The following is a 17273-nucleotide window of genomic DNA, read 5'->3' as shown; positions in this document are numbered from 1 at the left end:
AGGATCTACTCTATACAGCAAAACTATAACAAAAATTAATTACATATTAGCAAATATAATTATTTTACTTCTACCTCGAAAATCGCCTAACGATCACCGAACTAACAAAACGGTCCCTCCAAATTCCCGAACACAAACTGACTCAATTGAAACCTGTATAGTAAACATCAAAGAATTAACACTAACAGGCGGATCGAACATTTCAATCAAAGTGGTTATGCATAATTCAGTGAGACGCCCCTAGGGACCGTAATTGAAATGCGCGAACCCTGACGCTAGCCACTTCGATGCTAATCGTTGACACCTAACGTAAATCACTATTCCTTTTAATAGTGTTATTGGGAGTGATGTTGGATTTATTTTCGTGTTTATTTATTTAGTTTTTAGTGATTTTTTGAGATTTTGTTCCTCTTATAATTTTATTTGTATTGATTTATTTTTTTGGGCGATCCAAGACAGTTACTCATGTCCCTGTGACGTGCCGGACGTAAATATTCCGATGTTTTCATAGATATATCTACTGTTTGTACTGTGTTAAAAAAATATCTTCATATTTATTTTACTGAAAAACTAACAGATTTACGTATCACACAGTACAGAAGTATTTCTCTCATTATATGGTGGTTCGTGTATGAAGGAAACCTAACGAAATCCTAATTAATTACGGCAATTAAAATGTTCCACTCGCAGAAGTTTGGCAAGACTGTACGAGTTCAAATCAAGTGGTTTATTTTCTACATCATGCTTCGTTACTCTGTTGTAGTTTATTTTGTTCATTATGTAGCTTGAAATGTACTCGTTATTATTTACTAGCTTTTACTCGTGCCTTTACATGCGTTTAATTTGAAGTTTTTATACATATAAACCTTTATCTTAAATCACTTTATCTGTAAAAAAAATCTAGAAATCTGCTGCGTAGTAGTAAAGATCACAGCGTAGATGTACGGACGATAGAAAGCGACTTTGTTTTATACCGTAGTAGCTACTTCCGCATGGTTTTGGCCCGATCTGCTCAGCTCCTATTGATAGTAGCATGATATTTTATATTTAAAGCCTAAAGCCTTCCTCGATAAATGCACTATCCAACATAAAAATAATTATCAAATCATACCAGTAAGATCCGGAGACTAACGTGTTCAAACAAACAAACTCTTCAATTGTATATAATGTAGTTATATAGATTCATTAAATATTTCTACGAAATAATTTAATATTATGTGTAAGTTTGTAATTTTCAGCATCAAAAGTATCATTTTATCTCCGCTATGATACAACCTATACATATTATATTTTTTATATAATTGCCTTCAAAACTTAACATGACATGTCTGATATCCACCAATTAGAAATTCATATATTTAGAAGCTTTGTCTATACATTCCAGGCACAAACAAAACAGCATTCCTTAGCTTTTTCTCTTTCTATCTTCCTCTATCTCTCACTGACTATTAAAAAGTCACGTTCCAGACCATTACACAGAACACAAGGACGATCTTAACGGACTACTCTCAAAATTGAATCACTTACAATAAAATAATGAGAGACCCGTAAATCTATATTATAGGGTGGATATTTGAATAACAAATGTTCGAACTAGGAAAGTTTTGCCACAGATAGTCCAATTTATGCGTAAGTCTCACAGATTAATGGTTAAAGGATTATTTTGGTGGCTTATTTACTGACGTATTTGACCGCAAGTTGTTTTATGAATGTTTCGATTAAGATTATTGTTTGTTGCTCAATAAATAATTTAATTGTGGGAGAGCTTTGATTTGGCACAAATGGGTCGGTTCGACCGAAGTGGTATCAAGGCCTCACAGAAAACCGACGTGAAACAACGCTCACGTTTTGTTTCGTTGTGTGTGAGTGATTTTACTAGAGGCCCAAATACGTCCATTCCCAATCCCACATTCCCCAACAACCCTTAAATATCTATTCCCCAAAAGGCAGGCAATTCACTTGTACCGCCTTTGGTGTTTCGGGTGTTCATGGGCGGCGTGATCCGTCTTCTAGTTTACCGAGTTATACAAAAAAAAAAAAAAAAAACACCTAGATAATAATATCTATTTGAGATATAAATCTCAAATATTATTCTTCTCATAAATCTTTGAAAGTTCCTTTATTTAACTTACACGTGGAACATGACTGGGCAATATAGTAGATCTTTCGATCTAGTTTCTTGTCTTTTATCATAATATCAACCGCAATAATACAATTAGTTGGACCTTTACGCCACAAAATAAAAAAAGTAATTTCCTTTTACAACTTTCACACAACTGCTATCACTTATAGAAATACACTTTCGTAACAAGCAAATAATTTTAATTATACTACCAACCAAATATTCAAACCACAATACAACGCCATCTAGCGAGCGCCCGCCGAACAATTTCTAATTAAAGGATTCCATGCTGTTTGATAGAACATAAAGCAACGTTCGAATATCCCAGATGGGCGTAAATTGTAAAACGTGGATCGCTCAAATATTTACCGTATCCTCGCCGGACGCCACCGTTTCGCGAAAATAGTTCGGTAAAAGGAATATACGGGCTCTGCTTTCGAATGGGCACGTGGGTAGGTTTTATTCCTTTTTGTAAAGAGAATATACTAGAAAATGTTTTTATTGTATTTTTGTTTTGTAACTGAAGAAATTTTAAAATGTTAGTATGCAATATGCATGCAGTGTACAAAAAATCTAATATTATACAAAAGAAAATCATTGCATACAAAATTAATCCACGACTCTTATCTACCTAAGAAAATGATAATTGTGTACTTACTGTTCCCCTTTTTAAAATATATACATACTTTTATTACACTAAGTTTCTATAAATTCCGTAACCCATCTGCTCGTTTGCCCCCGTTCCATAAAAAATGATTTATAATTAGATTGTCAGACTAGTGACAGATTATTTATTTCTTTATTTTTTATGGTTTAATTAAATCATAAATAGGTACTTTGATTTTGACTTTAGGTACTTTAATTTTAAAGTTTAAATTAAAATTCAACCTCGTATATTCCAACCGTTTAGTGTATGAACCGAATCCAAACTGTTGGAATTATTTACAACACTCGTTTACGAGACGGCGCTGTTTGCCTTTGGTGGAACGTTTTGTCAGTTCCCGTCGTTTGGCGAGACGTGTGAATATTTTTGCAGTTATACGTCAATCTGATGAGTGTTATTGATGATTGACTGGGTTTTATGGTATTGTGTGATTTTTATTTTAATGCTGACTAGTAGTTTCGTTAAAATTTTTAATTTCGGAATTATTTGCACCTATCGTATTGTCTCCGCAACACCTAAAGGTTGACAAGAAAGAATGCCTGTGGCATTATGTCCGCCTTTGTACTAAAATTGTAGTAGGAATAGTTACAAATAAATACCGTGATGCCTAAATAGTTTTTCTGTCTATTACGTGTCATTCAAGTGATCCGTTTGCTCGTTTCTATTTCATAAAAAAATCTAGTTAGTAATAAGCTACCGTACTGAACTTTTTTAACTTCATTGAAAAATGTAAACTGACAATTTATTATTGTTCATAAAAAAATATGAACATTAAAAAACGTAAGTAATCGTCACATTTTCAAAGGTCAACTACCCCAATAAATATCGCTGAGATGATTTGAATTACAAGCCTCTGAATGCTCAAGCAGTCCCTTAGACTTCCTGACACAAAACCGACCGGCAAACAAAATTATGATGCTCTCCAGCACACCTGTACTTTACACGACGTCCTGTATCTCAATATCCCAAAGTCAGCACGCCACGCGATATTGCCACTATCGCACCCATAAAACGTGCGAATTGAATGTTCATTTTCCCGTGAACCCCCGCCAAAGGTCGTGAACATAAGTTTCAAGTAATATTTTTCTTACAATACCGATACATATTTTTATGAAGGATCAGCTATGTCATGATAAAGCCAATAAACTTGCTTCCCCAAATAAGTTTTCACCATTTTATTTTACGATGTTTGTCCAGTCGCGCGTGTATGTTGAAAGTTGTATATTTTTTATACATTTCTAGAGAATTCAATCTCTGCCCTAATTTATCGTCTTGATTTATTTTGTACGAACTATGTAAGAATTCTGGGTAAAGAAAAAAGTTTTTTCTTAAAACTAATAATGAATTGTAAATTAAGTCTACTAATGAAAAAATATAAGCAACATTTCTCAATTCTATCTTTTTTTTTTGGCGTTTTTTTTTTCAAATTGTACATTTATATAATTTCTGTCCAGAAATAAAAGATGGGACAGTATGATGACAGTATTAATGTTCACAAAGTCTGTAATAATGACAGTTTAAGGAAAATGTTTAAAGATTCTTATTTCAAGGTTCCCGAAATTATATCATATTCTATGTTCCTACTTTTTGCTAATATTAATTACGTCTTGTATACTATACTAATTAGACGGGAAGGTCTCAGTTTTAATATTAAGTTGAGGATCCCAGAAAACAGTATTTGTTTCATTATTATGTTACAAGGTTTATCATTTTAATTTAGTTTCGCTGTTTCTATAAGAAGTTCCTATTTCTTGTACTATCATCTAAAATTTACGTATTATTTTGAGTTACGTATTGTTATATTTAGATACGTGATTAATTTTGAGCCATGTGATTTGCTATTTATTTTTTGCTAACTTTAAGAATCAAGATATTTAAATAACGGTTTTATTATTTTTGCTGTCCGAAATATTATAAAATATTGATTTTAAAACATGAAAATATAATCTATAAATACAAAACGATTCCATTTTTCTCCGTTGGAGCCCTTGACTGGAGTGTCATTGTGTGTGGGCGTAAGAGCCTCTCCTGATCTCAATGGCTAGAGCCTACCTATAATAATATCGTCTCTTAAGATTTCTCTCGAGTAAAAATTATTAAATTGTTTCTTGGAGACATCGATAGTTCTATAGAACTTGTTGTTAGAGGTTTCGTGTTGAAGGCTTGTTATATTTTGTGATGTCTCAAAGAATTTTTTTGACATGATAGAAACTAAAGCTTTAATGTTTTACATTGACGTCTCTCGGCTGATCTTGTAGTATCTAAATATTTATTCTAAGATGGAGACAGGTAGATCGAATCGTATCGAATAAATAGTAAAGTTCACGTTTTCTTACTAGTTTTATTAGTTGGACAAACATCCAAATATCCAAACAAACAAACTATCACATTTATAATATTAGTGTGATTGTCAAAGACCTATGCAAGACACTAACATAAATTCCAAGGACCGAACAAAAAATACCTTCATAACTTTAAGTACACTTACAATTTTCCGACTATTGAGAAAATCTACAGTACTGAAAAGATTTGAACAATATCATACAAAATGTATGCATACGAGTACTAGCTAGTAGGTTTGCGAATCTTCTTAAATGCTACAAAGGAGCTGAGGCGGTGTTTACTCAACGACCGAGCGTCTTACTCGTGTAACGTTTAGTCTATCGACAATATGAGTATTATATGAAGCAAAAAAGAGAAAATAACATTATAGATAAGAATAGAAGATTTCTTACGGAACTTATTGGTTTATAATGTAGTTAAATCTTAACTCTACTTATTTATAATCTAGTTAAATCATAGGTATATCTATAAAATGGTGTTATAACGCAGCAAACAGCAAAGTTTTAATTTTGACGCGGTAAATTTATAAACACGTGTAACTTTGAAATCAATTAATCTTTTAGCCAAGGAATTTACAGTTACACCCATTCGCGTGATCAGGAAGAGATAATTGTATCTTTTTAAATGATGACATATTGCACTTACAAAGTTTTATTTTTGCAGTAATAAAAAATAAAGGTAATATACTTTTACTAAGAAATATGAAACCTTTTCTATAGCAGATCTGTGCACAAAGCAGTCTCATAGTTAATGAAAGACTTGAGACTTAATTTAATTAAGGTTGACTTGTATACTTATCTAAATGAAGGAACTTTATTAATGCAGTTTTTGTAGCGCTTTAAAAATAAAACTATGACTATGACTCTCTGACTGTGTTTGTGAAATAAACTTGGCACAGTTTATTATTTGTTTAATTAGTGACATATTAACACAGAAAGAATTTAATTTTAAAATACGTATGAAATAGCAAAGTCATATAACAAAGTCAAAACATTTATTTCAATTAATCCATAATAAGGCGTATTAATAAAATTCAAATGTTAGTTTGTCTGTCAGCGAAACTAGGTTCAAACATTCGTCATAGGCTACCTGTAACTATTAAAAGTCTCTACATGAATTACTTTTTTTTCTGGAGAGGGGGAAAGTTATCCAATGATAGGGTGTGTCAAGACTCTTATTGACTAAAAACCACCCTGTTTCTACTCCTGCTTTTCGAGCCGGAACGCTGATAACCTTCAGCTCCTGGTCTACATAAAAGACTTGGTATTTTAACAGGTTCACCCAGTTTAGGTTTATCAAAAAGCTTATGCAGTGATAGACGCTGTCAAATCTCTGTCAAATGTCCAGGATTAAAGTAAAGTAAAGTATTAGTTAACTTCTTCGAAAACCAGAAGAAGAGCTATATCACTTCGCAGAATATTTCTCAAAAAAGTAAATAATAAGTAGAGGTACAACATTCGATGTGAGTTATTTCATTATTGTTACCACAAAGATTACAGAAAAACATAAAAACAAGCTTATATTCGTTATTTCGGTCTCACATATTTTATACCTGTTCTAGATCGGATTGTTAGCTGACAGGATAACAAATCCTGTCGCTGGGTACAGATTATAAAAATACAGGGCGGAAAAAATATTACAAAATATACACTCTATAACGTGGGAGAGGGTTTACCCGGCGGACAGTGCTTTGTATAGGAAACCTTTGTACCCTTTGTACCTCAAATATAAATAAAAATAATAACACATGTTTGATTACATTTTTTTATTTGTAGACCAAAAATACTGTAGCTAAACTGACCACTGTTTAATCATTCTTTTGATTCTATTCTTTAATTATTGTTTGATTAGTATCCATTCTGGACTTTCGTCCAAAATTATTCAATACACAAATCTTTATAACTATTTCAAATCAAAGTTACAACTATCCTAATGAAAATAGTTCAAATATTCATCCTAACACGCAGAAATACATACACATACATGGAAAGTACTACGGCGTAGCACGTAGACTACGGCGTAGCAGATCGTAGCAAAATAACAAAGTTAGGTTCACCCACACGAGTCTAGCGAGTTAACTTCATTGATCTAGCAGTTTTGGCATCAATATTCAGAAATGTACGTAAACTTTGGACCTTTGGATTTATGTGTACATGTGGTAGGTGTTTCCTGCGGGATTACCTTTTAACTGGATCGTTGGTTTAGAGTTTATACATGATATTGGATGAGAGATTTCGTTTATGACTCCCAAGTTGAAGTTTTAGATTCGTTTTGTAACATATAAATGGTGGATAGGGATTTAAGTTGTATATCAGTTTTTATTTGACCTTAATACACTGAGGTAAATAAAACACTCTCTATATTACTCAAAATCATAATTTAATTAGGAAATAAAATATATTACTTACTTTAATCTCCAAGTAATTCTTAGATATTAATAGCTATATTGGCAAATTGTAATAAACGGTTTTGGTGTTCCATAACGAAGTTCATGAAGCCAGTTGGCTGCCCTGCATTTTGTAGATAAACAACAAGTTTTCAGAAAGAAGACCAATTAAAAGTTTCAATACTTCCAACTAAAATGAATCGATTTTGTAAAGTGCAGGTTAAGCCACACGCGCTCGGAACTACGGAATCGTTTTCCGAAATTAAAACCTTCAGCTTTTGTAAGGGTGAATGCACAATTTGCACAAATCGATACATTTGACTAGGGTTTTCAAGATTAGAATGAACATGAGCTTGTTACAAAATTATATTGTATAGTTTACAAAATTACTACGACTGCTTCGTTGGTCGCAAGTGAGATAGCCAAGGTAAGGGGCCTGGGGTTTGATCGCACTAATTACTATATTATTGTCCTTAGATTTAGTATACGATAGTTAGTTATATGACATAGCTTTAAAGTCTTTAATTTTCTATTTAGTTAATATTTGACATTTGATAGGTAAATATAGCCCATATTTTACAAAATATTTTCTTTATGATATACATATTTTATCATGATTCATAATATTAAAAAAGTTATAATGTACAGACTTTTCATGTAAGAAATCTTACTGTACCACGAAGTGGCGATATTACATTTCATAGCGAGAACTAATATAAAATATGTACTTTGTACTGTAATATTTTCAAGTGTATATGTAGAAAAGCCCAAATATCCCCCTTCCCAATCCCAAATTCTCCAACGACCCTTTAATTCTTAATTACTAAAAGATCGGCAAATCACTAGTAACGATTCAGGTGTTTTGGGTGTATCATAGGCAGTGGCGATTGCTTACCATTAGGTGATCCTTCTGCTCGTTTACCGGATTATACCATAAAAAATACTGAGGTTTAGTTTGTATGACCTGGTACTGGATTTTCTTTAATATTTTTAATGCTCAATTTTAAAACTATCAGTATGAACTCCGACTAAACGGTAGTTGCACGAACAGAATCAAACCCAATAACTATTCAATATAACGAGATAGCAAGTTATTTTTTTTTAGAATAAATTAATATAGTCTTTCCAGTTTTCGGATTGAATAGTCAAAATTGAATATTAAAAACTGAATTAACAATTCCAAACAAAAATGTTACTAGAAAATCAACAAGTCAGACAGCAATCATTTACTCATATAACTAGAAACTTTACAGCCATATCTTTAAAAACGGCTCACTGAAACCTAAAAAACAATATCTACATCCAACAAAAAAATATTTGACAACAAAAAACTTAGCAGCCGTTCGAAGCACCCTTTAAAACAGTACACTCAAATCATATTTCAGCTTCGTTAATAAAAATATTTTACAAAAGAATGGTCTTGATATTGAAGACGGGAAATGAAAGAGTCCCTAGTCGCTACGGTGACCGTCAAGTAGCCACTAAAACGGGCCAAGTAATTTCCTTTCAGATTCGAGAAAAAAAAAATGTTTAAATGCCCCAAGATCCCTACTACGAGGATATCATGGCGGAATAAATTGTCTTGTAAATAATCCTAGTGAAATGTTTTGTTTTTTTGTTTTGTATACAATTTATATTTTTTTAAAGGAGAATTTGGCAATGTTTTTGTATAGGGTTCATTATTCGACTGTTTACTTGTAACTTGATATCGCAGTTGTTAATTTTAATTAGGTCAGTCGATTAGGGTATTTTAATCGATTTGTGATCAGTATCATGTTTTCTTTATCTTATTTATTTAACGTAGCCCTATATCAGCTGGCACGGATCTGAGGACTGCCTAGTGGGTTACCGGTGCTCCGGCTTGAAAAGCAGGAGTTGGTTGGTTTTTAGTCAGTAAGAGTCTTTCAGTCTGTCTTCTTTCAGTCAGTCATTACATAACTACTTACCATCAGGTGGGATTGTAATCAAGCATTAGTTTTTATCGAATAAAAAAAATGGTCTGTCACTCTCTCTCACTTCGCCAAAGGCAAATCATCCTATTAAGAAAAGTAATCAGATGATTTCCCCCCTCAAAAAAAGGCCTAAACCAAGCTTTTCTCATTTATATCGTGATTAACAAAAATACAATTTCATATACGCGTCACATTTAGTCACGGAAGAGCAATTTGTAAATCACGTCCATCGAAGACACAAAATGCAAACAGTAGACAATCATCAGGACAGTATAACAACTGTCTAGTCCATTTTTTTTCAATTGATCCGTATGTTTATGTATATGCATACACACATAACCTCACGCTTGTCTCCCATGGAGGTAGGCAGAGTAATGTAACACCAATTGCTACGAATTTTACATACCTTATTCGCTTTCAACAGTCATCAGTCTTTTCATGCAAGCTCGTCGGTTAAGCGTACTTTTATATTGGTTCTCCTTTAAATAGCCAATGTGTTAAAATCTTTTATTCCAATGGAATGCCCTGAATGTTCAATAATACAAGCACTATAATAGTAAACCTTAACATTTTATACAAACCGGTACAATTCAATAAGGTTGCAAGTCAAAAGGTAGAAAATACTCGGATGGTTGAAACCGTACAATGTTCTGCAGCACCCAATAGAGATTTTTGCCGCTACTACGAAAATATGTTAGTGAAACACATTTCTGTACGATTCCTATGGTAAAATAATGTAGCGCTTTTAAACGCAGTTGTATGTATTTAAATACAACATAGCAACATTTTTATTATTAAGGTTTTTAAATCCTTGGAAATATTAGAAATCTAGAATTAGATTCAATGTCAAAATCAAAATTCAACTTTCTGAAAAAAAAAAAACATTCGTACGCTCATAAGATTTTGGTAATTTTGCCCAGAAGAGATGATGAATTCTTGAAAAATATGATTTTGGAAATTCAAATACATTGTTAATAACATAGAATTGAATTATTTACAAGACCAATACACACACCCATTCATAGATAATGTATAATTCCCTAGATTATATTATGTATAATTTGTAACAAACCAGCCACACATATCTACTTACTACTTACACCTCAAAGCAAATACAAACATCATGCTGCTCCAACTAACTTTAACATAGCTGTCAAAACTTACCACCAGCACAAAGGCACATAATCACACATTTACTTACACGAGAAGTTTTCTAACAACTCCATGACTCAAACGGTTCATTTGCGAAGCTCTTCGAAAACTAATGGTAGTAGTGCAGTTCACACATGATTCTCATGTTCGTTTCTCAACAGATCCGTTGAAATTAAGCGCTCAGTATTTGCAGCGCGACTACGCTTTACCGTTGCCGTTGCTATACGATTTAATAAACCTTGATGGCGTCGTGTGTTCTATGTGTGTGTGGCCTTGCATTTTACTGCAAGCGTGCTATTGTTTAACGAAACGTTAATGTATGGCTAGACTGTGTGATGGTTCTTTTTGTTGTAAGACAGAGGGAAAATGGTGACTGAGTGCGTTATTTTATAATAATTATTACGCACATATATGCATGAGTAAAACAGAATTGTACTTGTATTACATCTGTCATTATCTGTATGTAGAAACATAGAGCCAAACATTGAATATTATTCTAGTATATGGGTACTATTCTATTACCAAGGATTTTGAAATCGCAACACCTATCTAGTACATTTATTTAAATAAAACATACATATTTAAATGTGTATGTATGTATGTATGTTTTCTACTGTGGTCGCTTCGTTTCATTACTGCAGTTAGGAACAATTCTACATTCTCACTCTAGCAGACTGTTGTGTACTGGATGTAAGGTATGCAAGAATAAGAGAATATATTTGTATATTAAACAAGCAAGGTAACTTGAATATTACGTAGTTACAAACTGCCGTACACAAAGACATTTAATGATTGCTTAAACTATTGGTTAGCAACGATTTTGTTACGAAAACAATTGCTAAAAATGACTCTGGTGGTGGTAAGCAAGGAGCAACTTGATGCAGGTAGGTTTTTACCAGCTAATCGTTGCCATTTGGCGTAACGTATGTACACCAGCGGATGCGGTGTCGCTCCCTTAGTGATAATAATGATTCTACGTTAAAAAAAGTTTGATTAAGTCATATGCTTCTTTAAAATTATTTTTTAATAATGTAATAACTGCACTGCAAGGTTGGTGTGGTGGCTGGGCAACTGGTTGCTGCGCAATGTGTCGCGGTTTCGATTCCCGCACGAAGCGACTGTTTGTGTGATCCACAATTATTGTTGTTTTGAGTATGAGTGTGATGTGTATGTGAACGTATGTTGGTAGACGCACCCAGAACATTGGAGGAAATTCTAGTGGGGACAACGTCAAACGAAATATAAGCTCCGTAATAAATAGTTCCGCGAATTTAAAACAAAAATGTTTCACAAACAAACATCAATTTATTTCGGTCAATTATTTTAACTCGAACGGTTCTAAATTCATTTGTTACTGTTGCTGTTTAATTTATTGTTTGGAAGCCATCTTGTTTGAAAGTTTACTATCTTAACAAGTTGTTACGAGCCTGTAGGTGTTCTGAGTTGGACCAAAACTTTTGTTATCTCAACCTTTCATTGAGAATGTGGGATACCCGGGTCCTTCCTCAAACTCTTTGAATTATAATACAGTGACCAGCAAGAGTATTTTGTTTGGAACATAAACATGGAAGTGCCAAGAATGTACGAGGCACCTAATTTGACAGTCAGCCAGTAGTTTTAGACTCAGCCCAAAGGACCTGCGGACTGCCTAGCAGGAGTAGGAACAGGGCGGTGTTTAGTCAGTAAGAGTTTGATACTCCCTCTCACCTCGCCCAAGATGGGAGAGAGTCATTGGATGATTTTCCTCACTCAAAAGCATACCCACCTAATTTATTTATAGAAAATGTGATTTCCCCTAACATTAAGATTAATTTGTGTTGTGCTAAATGCTTCTCTATTTGAAATTCTTAATACAGTAATTTAATTAATTTGTAATTGTGTAACATACATTTGAAGTAGGCAATATTGCACGCCAACAGGCGAAACATGTATGTCTGTCAGGTGATTAGTTGGTTGATATCAATAAATTAATTGAAAAAAATGGTTATCTACTTCCTAGAATCTTGGAAAATACATCATGAAAAGGCTATATATATATTATATGTTACAGATACCTATTGATCAAAACTTTCCTTAGCAATAAGCAAACATAATATAACAATCGTAGAATTAACACGAATCCATTTGAACGTCACGGTTTCCAGTATCTTCAGTATAATTCCGAATTCTTGCTTCAATAATTTTTACTATCTTCAAAGGAACTCCCAACTTCTTCAATGAATATCTCAAAACGAAGTTGTATTTTAAGTGTAATTAGAAATGTAGTAAATTATTTCACTTAAAATCTTCTGAATTACTGTTTAATCCCTGAACGCCTACAGGAAAATGTTTCTGACGATTTAATTGAACTGCTTAGTGGAAATCAAAGGGTTGGCAGCCATTTTTGTTAATTAATTTAAACTCTTTAAGCGGAGACACTATTGTTAGTCAATCACGCGAATAGTTTTACGTTAGACGGACTTTATTTGGAAATTTCTTTCTCCTTTATTGTTGTGTTCACTGAATTTTAAAATCGTAATACATTCTTCTTTTAAATTATTTTCGGAGACGCGTAGGTTGACTGTGTTAAAGGATTTGGGCATTTAAAGGAAATAACGTTTAATTAATAAGATTAATTTTGTATTATTTCGGATCGAATGTTTTGTAATGTTAATCTTTGATCATTGAACCGTAATAATTTCTTGATTAAAAAGGCAACGGAAATAATTTCGCTAAATGTCAGTGTTTCATTTAAAAGTTTATACAACCCATTACTACCCACTCGCACTCCTGAGATATCTTTACCACCAGGCTCAAATTATAATTGTCAAAAGAAAAGAACATTAATCTAAAATCTATCTGCAGAAATACAAAGATCAACGAGTCTGTCATTTGTCATGAAAAAAAAACTTAGACCATAAAAAACACTTCGCCTAATCAATACAAAAATAAAACACCAAAATTACCTACAAAGTCATGTAACAGGCTTTAGATTCAGATTATGAAATTACGAACAAAGCAATTAGAACACGTTGATTAATATTCCCCTTCTAATTAGGTTATAATTCCATAATTACAGTCTCTGGGTACTGTATTGTTGTACGAAATTAATTACTGCAAACGCATTCTACTACATTGTTCCCACCAAGAATTTCACTGACGTAGGAGGTATAATATTGAATCTGCTGTTTAGTATGTTAGGAAACATAGTTCAAATAATATTGCCTTATAATGTATAATCTGAGTTGATAATGGTAAAGTTAGCGAGTTTGACTGTCTGTTAAAACGTTACACCTAAACTGCTGAACCGCTTTTAATACATTTAAGCACAGAGATGGTATAACTTAATATGCATGCGATAATAAGGAAAATATAAAATAAGTGTTGCTGGAATTAGGACAATTTTAGGATAGTGAACATTTAAGTTTCAAAATAAATTTAAATTAGCGTGTCATTTTACACAATTATAATTTCATTAATACTAAGATAGATTAATCCTTATTATACTAAAACTAAAATTCATTTCAGCAAAAGTCCAATCAAAAAACGACCTTTAAGAAAATAAATTAACTCATAGTATCCACTAAGTATTACTAAGGCGAATAGAAAATGTATAAAGAAAAATTAATGTGTAAGTTATTATTTCATTTTTCATAATAAAAGGAAGCGCCGTGAAAGGAAAGTAAAGATAATAGATTTGAATTTTAAATTATGCGTTGGCAGGTGGAGCTTTGTGCACTTCTTTTTGTAATTGTATTCACTTAGGTATATGAAGGTTGTGACCACCGTCTGTATCTTGCTTTACTTCTTTTTAGTATTTTGCTATCATGGATATAGGAATAGGAATACTTATTACTTTAAAATTGATGGGGAGAATTAAAGAAAGCATATCTTTTTTTCACCAAAACTAGAATAATTAAATTATTGTACAATAATATGCGAAGATTATTATGGTGAGATTGCGTAATATACGCTAAGAAAAAACATTTTACTAAAGTTACAATTTTTTATTAGACAAGCATGAATATTCCCGTTTAAACATAAAAAAATGTTCATGTCAATGTGCAAAACAATGTCATATCTATCCTTAAAGGTTACAGAAAAACGTGATACTATACAAACAAAAGAAACTCAGTTACAAACTAGATTTCAATGTATATCTCAGTCAATTATAAAGTAAAAATTAATAAATCAACTATTAATGGTCCTCTATCCTTTATCTTCAGCACGTGTAAGCAAGTGGGTCGGGAACTTGAGACTGAACGATTACAAGCACGTGGCTCTTGAAGCAAATTCAAAGAAACAATACCTATATTAATTATTTGATCCGGAGCTGCGGACTGCCTAGCGGGTTATCGGGGCTCCGGATCGAAAAGCAGGAGAAGGAACGGGTGGTTTTTAGTCAGTAAGAGCCTGACACTAGACGGGAGAAGCCACTGAATGATTTCCCCCCTCACAAAAAAACCCTATTAATTTATCTTAAAGAAAATATTTTAAGGCATCTTCTAGTGTATTTTGATATTAATTTTTATATAGGTACCTACGTTTACCGGTAATAAGTTGACAATCGCTGTATTTCATGCTGATATTTTTATTTTTGTAATTGGAAATTTTATATTTATGGACTTTAGATATAATATATTTATTCTATTGTGTTTAATTTATACCTACCTCTTTACGTAATTTCATCGGGTAGTATAGTCATAAGCAATACTTTTGGTAGGAAAACAGAACTGCTGTTTGTTGTATCCGTGCATGCTTGTGACAATTTAATCGTGCGTGCAGTACACAACTTTACATTGAGCCATACACAACCAGTATTAGCTGACCGATGAATAGACGTAAAGATAATACAAAGCGAGTTCATGATAAACTGGTTATGTACGGCTTGATGTGCTCCGTGTGTACAAATAAATGCGATGCAGTGTCCGTATCGTGTTTTTATTTAATACATTCATTAAACGTGGCCTACATTGCGTGAGCAGATCATTTGCATACACTTACTCAGGGATAAGTTAAATGTTTAAAGCTGGGCGGTTTTTATGGAAAGTGTTTGTTTAATGTTTAAATACTTTTTTTGTATTGAAATAAATGTGTTGTGAATTTTAGTTAGAGGACTGGCTGCTGTGCATCTTGTTGCAGGTTCGATTCCCGCGTCGGGCAAAAAAGGTGATAATGACATTTTCTAAATAAAATTAGGTACTATTATTATCCCGAAGTTAGAAAGTTCGGCGGTGTCTTACTTCTGTGCCTTCTTAAGCACGTACGGTCTGCCATCCTATAGGGTTTTGAGAGTGAGTAAACAGAGAGTGCACCCGGTTTGCGCATACACTTGTGCACTATAACATCTCCTGCGTAGTGAGTTAGTCTAGTTCGACAGACTGGCCAACGTGATCAAAATCGATCAGGGATACTTTATTTTTATTTTCTATAATTTATAAATCAATTAAAATCTTTACTCAAACATCAAGATTGGACGCCCACGTATCTACAACAAGCTTTATACTCTTATACCTTAAAAATAGAAGTTAACACGGTATGAAAAACAAAGAAATCCCTGTCATCGCACCTCGCCTTATGTTGAGCTCCTTAGAAATAAGTAAACGTGATGACGGCTTATGGAGATGGATGAAAGAGGGCGTATGCGTCGACCCCAAATAAATTGGGATAACAATACGAGGATAAGTAAGATGGTTTTCAATAACAGCCGAACAGTTTTCCGGTATAAAAATTATACCCTTACAAATCTTGATGAATTTTTTTCCTTATGAAATTCATGGAATATCAGAATCAATAGTTGTTATTTATTTTGTTAAGCTCCAGGATGTATGTATAACGATTGTTTGCTGTTTCTAAGAATATAGACGTGTGTACAAAAACATGTGTGTGTACAAACATGTATTGTATTTAAGGGTTTTTTGCTTAGTAATTTTGCTGTACCACACAATATGAACAGTTGGGTAAACAATGTACAAATAAATTTGCACATGTGTAGTGCTGGTATCATTGTGCTTTTCTACGAAAGATGTGCTATGTAGCTGTGCGACGAACGCGAAGGACACTCCGGGCGTCGGGGATCGTGTGACGATTTCCGGCCATCGTAAGTGCGGGTCTGCGAACGACGAGCAAGGGTAGCTCGCTGCCTGACCAGAACCAGACCCATGCTTGCGGCGTCTCGCGTTCCGCGCGCGCCTTAAAGAGCCATCAGACCACCACAGATGGGGCCCAGTAGGGCTGATGCCTGATCCGGAGCTGCGACTACCTATCGCGTTTACCGGGGCTCCGGCTCGACAAGCAGGAGTAGGAACAGGTTTTTAGTCAGTAAGAGTCTGACACTCCCTCTCGCCTTGCCTTGCGAGAGAAGTCATTGGATGCTTTTCCACCCTAAAAAAGCTGTGCGAGGAAGATATACAGCTCGAGTATGCGATGTGCCGATAGTAGGGAAGCTATCAATAACACGCATCTTTCCTTACAAAAAACATAGCTTAGCTGAGTTTTCCTCTTGCTAACATTAAACTATCAAATAAAAGACTGCACACTTGGTGCGGTGGCTTGGTACCATGCAACGTGTGGAGGGTTCTCACACGTAGCAACTCTTTGTGTGATCCACATCTGGTTGTGATGTATATTATGTGCACTTGTGAGTTTATAAACGCACCTACGTCACAGGAGAAA

The sequence above is a fragment of the Spodoptera frugiperda genome, chromosome 27 (genome assembly GCF_023101765.2).
Source record: "Spodoptera frugiperda isolate SF20-4 chromosome 27, AGI-APGP_CSIRO_Sfru_2.0, whole genome shotgun sequence".
In the NCBI taxonomy this organism is placed as follows: Eukaryota; Metazoa; Arthropoda; class Insecta; order Lepidoptera; family Noctuidae; genus Spodoptera; species Spodoptera frugiperda.
The sequence above is the reverse complement of the archived record's forward strand: the minus strand, read 5'-3'. Positions refer to the sequence as shown.